General features: G+C 42.0%; 1 pseudogene; it reads right to left on the reverse strand.

Annotated features, from left to right (window-relative positions):
• Positions 1–246: 246 nt before the first annotated feature.
• Positions 247–2,045, reverse strand: LOC101678202 (annotated as a pseudogene).
• Positions 2,046–5,537: the final 3,492 nt, after the last annotated feature.

A 5,537-nucleotide genomic window follows, 5' to 3' on the forward strand; every position in this document is an offset into this window, starting at 1 on the left:
TGGCTCTTGTATCCTGTTATCAGGAATGTACAAATGTCTTTTTTATTAAAAAATGCAAGATAAATGATTTGCCAGCATGGACAGTGACAGCAGCAAACCATTATTTACTGTCAACTGAAACCAGTAACTTGTGATTATAGTGATTTTCTTAAATATCAGCCAGCCTTTTCTTCAGTCATTTCCTTCAACTGACTTCTCTGCAGTTATTGGTGAGGAGTACTGTCCTGAGCTTCTTCTCATAGTTCATTAATAATGGTAAAGCCCAGTTCTAGAAATCAGAACGGCAACTGCCATTCCACCCATTCGACCTATTCCAGAGTCCTCCTCTTCTTTAAGAATTTCTTGACTACAATTTCTACTCTACTTAACAGAGTGGCTACTCCAGCAGCTTCTAATAAACCAGTTCTTTCAACCATAGCTGGACCCAGGATTCCTTTTTCCGTCATATTCACATATCTCCAAACATAGGGTCATAACTAATTTCTGAGGAACTTTACATAACTTTCTCAATTATCAGTGATCCTTCAATGCCTGCATTCTTAGCAATGACCACTGCAGGGATTTCAAGTGTTCTTTTAATCATTTCTATATTGATTTTTGATCTTCATTAGCTGGAGTTATTAAGTCCAAGCTGGAATGCACTGGCATAGAGCACAAACCCCTCCAAGAACTATGCCTTCTTCAACAGCAGCTCATATCACTGGGGACATCCCTAAATTTCTTTTCATTCATTTCAACACCATTTATCCCACCAAACTGGGCATACCTACTGCATCTCAGATTTTTGCCAGATGATCATTTATTTTTCCTTTTCATTTTTAATAGCTGTGATATCTAAGTGCTTGATGATTTATTGAATATAGTTTTCAATTTGAGCCTTCCCACATTTCCTTTTAAGAACATGGCATCATCCTTGGTACAATGAATTCTCCAACTTTTCCTCAGTCATGAGGTTGAACATTTTCAAGATTTAGAGTCTATCTCTCTCCAAACATGGTACTACCAGTAGCAATAGCAATAGCCATGTCTTTAATCTGGTTCTATTCTCACCAAAACCAAGAGCTTTGACCACTATAACCTGAAGACCAGATTTTAGTGTATTCAAAATTAATGTACTTAGACCATCTCCATCAGTTATGACCAAGGGCTTATGGCAAGCATGGGCAATTTCAGAAACAGATACAATATGCTGGATGCTAGAAATTTTCTTTTCATTCAATAGAAAATAGGCATCTTGGAATTCACATTTCTGACCTGATTTATTAAAGTATGGAGAAATAGAACCTCAATCAAACTTCATGCCTTCAAGAATTTCTAATTCCTCGTGTAGTATTTGTCCATCCTTTGCTCTATTAACACCCTTTGTTCTAGCCTTCTTCATTGCATCAGAAATGACCTTGCCGATTCTTTTGTCTCCACTTGCAGAAATCACTGAAACCTGAGCAGTTTCTGTACGGGTTGTCGCAAGTTTAGACTGCTTCTTAAGTTCAGCAATTACAACATCAAGAGATAACATCACACCTCTTCTGATTTCCACTGGATTAGCATTTTTGCTAATCCTCCCAAAGCCACCTTTGGCAATAGAGTGTGTCAGAACAATAGCAGTAGGGGTACCATCCTCAGCTTCTTCATTTATGTTATTGGCAACATCTTGAACAAGTTTAGCAACAATGTTTTTATATTTATCCTTTAAGTCAATGGATTTTGCAAAGTCACACCATCTTTTGTTACTTTAGGACTTCCACAGCTCTGTGCAATCTTGGTTGCTTTTCCTTTGGCCCATAGTATGGCATAGCATGGAATAAAAGGTATATACACTCTGAAGCATCAGAAGTTGGAAATCTGCACCAAATTTTATATCCTTAGTATATGCCCCAGTGAGATGAAGAACTAGTGCCTTGGACACTGACCTTATCTGGCAAAGGTCAAAGGTCTATGGGTAATAGTTTGTTATACATATAATAAAATGTCCATGGTGTGCAGGCAGCCACTCAACCCCTTTGTGGAGAGAAAAGGGAAACTTTATTTTTTACCTTGTTATCCATTTGATCCTGAGATATCCTCATTTAAATTTAAACATATGTAAAGAGAAGGCCTAGATGAGTAAAATTCATCTCATATTTATATTATAAACATTATTTCATGCCCTTAGAGTAGATACATTTGAACAGTTTTCTAATGAGTAAAATAGAGTCAATATTTATAGTTGCAATTTAAGAGCTGATGAAGACTACAGATAAAATATATGTTATATGTTAGGCATTATCCCTGATCTATCAAGAAGTCAGTTTTTTTCCTACTGTCAGTTTTCTTAGAACTGAATTGAAACCATTAAAAAGTGGATCAAAGAGCCTTCTGTGCACTCAAAGCTTAAGATATAAACTCACTTAAATAATATTCATTAGGGGCGCTTGGGTGGCTCAGTGGGTTAAAGCCTCTGCCTTCGGCTCAGGTCATGATCCCAGGGTCCTGGGATCGAGCCCCGCATCCATCGGGCTCTCTGCTCAGCAGGGAGCCTGCTTCCTCCTCTCTCTGCCTGCCTCTCTGCCTACTTGTGATCTCTGTCTGTCAAATAAATAAATAAAATCTTTAAAAAAAAATAATATTCATTAAATTCACTTAATCAAGAGATCCTTTGAGCTTACCTCAGTCTACTGCTTTTTAGTGTATGAGCAGTGTCCTTGTTCAACAACCTTATGAAGCCCTCTGTATTTTATTTCAAACAATATAGTTATTAAGAATTAATTTTGTTTTAACAAGCTTTTCCTAAGGCAGAAAGACATGTAATGTTTAAAAAAAAAAAAAAGTTTAAAATGGCTTTATTTACCTTATGTTATAGTAAAACTTAGTTTTCTAAATAATTGTTGTGTGAATGTTGTATATTTTTCTAATACTTATCTAATCAGTGACATTAAAGCCTGTTTCCTAAAGTTCGAAGTGTCAATATTTTATAAATCTGTTAATAAATGTGAATATTTGTATGTGTATGTGTAAATTATATATATGTGTATTTTAAGAAACATCAAAATACTTCTCCCATAATTTAGATTTCATTTCTTTTTCTCAAATCATATGTAATCCTAAAAGGAAGACAAGGGTATTTTTGTTTTTGTTTGTTACCTCCTCTCTATGCTTAGATCCATGTCTTACACATGAAAGTTTGATCAGAATATATGTTATATTGTATGAATAAAATATTACCCATTAAAGATTATCTTATACTGCCAATGTAAGTGAGCAAACAAACAAAAAAACACTTGTCCGAGAAATGCTCATTGCTGGGGCGCCTGGGTGGTTCATTGGGTAAAAGCCTTTGCCTTAGGCTCAGGGCATGATCTCAGGTCCTGGAATCAAGCCCGGTATCAGGCTCTCTGCTCAGTAGGAGCCTGCTTCCCTCCCTCTCTCTCTCTGTCTGCCTCTCTGCCTACTTGTGATCTCTATCTGTCAAATAAATAAATAAAATCTTAAAAAAGAAAAAAAGAAATGCTCATTGCTCATTCATACCATTTTACCCTATGAAGTTGGTGTTTGGGGTGGAATGTTAGTAGTGAGATAAAATCCATGCCCATCTCCCTGCTCCGTAGGGAGTCTGCTTCTCCCTCTCCCTTTACTCCTTCCCTGCTTGTGCTTGCTCTCTCTCTCACTCATTCTCTGTCTCCAATAAATTCTTAAAAAAAAAAAAATCCATGCTCATCTCTTCATTCAACTGTGGGCCAGAAGAACCCTCAGTTTTTGCAGCAAATTGGCCTACAACAGGAACAGTTCATCCAGTCGCTGAATGAGATCCCTGGGGAACTGGCAGACATCTCAAATGTGGAAGGTGAGATAGATCCATAGGCAAGGAGGCCCTACAGATCAACTACATTTAGGTGAAGTCACAGTAGAAGGAATTTATAAGGTGGTTGAAGGCCCTGGGCTTCTCAGAAAACCTGGTGATCCAGGCCTACTTCTCTGGGTGGGGGGTGGTGGTGGTGGTGCAGTGAGGGGTTAGAGAATTTGGCTGTCAACTTCCTCCCGAGTCAGAACTTTGATAGGGAGTGATACTGGGAAGCCAGGCTGCCTACAGGTCTACCCTTCCCAACTCTATAAAAAACATATATATATAAATAAACATATATATATATATATGTTTATTTGAGAAGTGGAAGAAAATAAACCTTAAAACAAAAACACTCCAACTTCCCATCTTTCCGAAGTAGCCCTATTCCCATCTTGGCCTGAGACCAGGGCCAGATAGCTGTCTCCCATCTCTTGCCCCAGCCCAGCCACCTCAAAGGAGCTGGCAGAATCATTGGTGACAGATGAGCTCCTCTTGGTCTCTGTCCCTGCTTTCTGCAGCCAGGAGAGGTGGGTGCTTTCTCCCTCCTCCCTCAAAGAGCCTCTGACGCCTCCCGGGTGCTCTTGCAGGGTAAAAGAAAGCTGGGGAGCTCCAGATTTTAATCCTTCATTATAGTGGCCCAAATCTTTCCTTCTGGAGTGAGCATTTGGTGGTCAAAGCCCCCTCGACCTTGACCTCGAGTTTGTATCCCCTGCTGGGTTGAAGGGGTTCTGGTTTATCCTGCCTGGGGAGGAGGTAAGATCAGAGCCACGCTGGAGGTTGAAGTACCCCCCCCCCCCAAACCAGAATTGTGTCTCTAAGGTTTTGAAGTGACTAAAGCTGTAAAAGCCAAAAAACACCAAAAAAGAAACAAACAAAAGGTGAAGGAGTCAGCTCCCCCATGGTAGGTTGCTGCTGGGCTGAGCCCAAAATGGAGAATAATGCCCTACAGCTGCTCGTCAAGGAAAAGGTCCCAGAAACAGGCAATTATGGTGTCCTGGGCCAAATTTTAGACACTTCACAGCTGTTGGAGCAGATGTCCCCGAGGACGTGCAGTTGGGACGGCACTAGCGTTGCTGCTGCTTGGACCTTGGCAGACCTCAGGTTGGGGCCTCAGGCAGAGTTTTGCGCCAGGAAGCTCCCGACCTCTCCCCGAGACCTGGGCTCTAGGCTCCAGGTGGCTTACCGCTTGGCACCCTACGCATGCCATGCGCAGTTCCTCTCCTCTTCCCGCCTCAGGCGCTGCGGTTTGGGACGCAAGCTTCCTTGCGGGACTAAAAGGGCGATGAGCTGCTGCACTGTGAGTCTGATGGTGGGGTTTTGTGTGGAGGGGTGGGAGTCGGCTACAGGAGGATTGGTGTTGCCCGATGGGTGGCTTGAGCCAGACTCCTCGCAACGGAACCTGGAAGGAGCGGCCTCAGCACCACGGGGCAAACAGAAGGTTCTCGTCTCCGGACTCTGCAGATCCTGTAGAACTCCCAGTATCCCCGAGCTTTTTCTGCAAGAGTGTTGAGACTGTAGGGACTTGGGCCTGATTTTGCCCTTTTCTTAGCTGCCTTCCAGGCCCAGGGCGCCCCTGTTCCCGGTTACTTGCGCCACGCTGCTGGCCACAGCACACCCAGCAGGCTCCAGCTGTGCCCTGTTCGCCTTCCTGGGGAACCTCACGCTCCACCACAACGGGCACCAGGCTTTTGGCCCAGAAGATTAATTCAAACTAGAG

Source organism: Mustela putorius, unplaced genomic scaffold (assembly GCF_011764305.1).
Source record: "Mustela putorius furo isolate JIRA1106 unplaced genomic scaffold, ASM1176430v1.1 tig00003988_pilon_pilon_pilon, whole genome shotgun sequence".
NCBI lineage: Eukaryota > Metazoa > Chordata > Mammalia > Carnivora > Mustelidae > Mustela > Mustela putorius.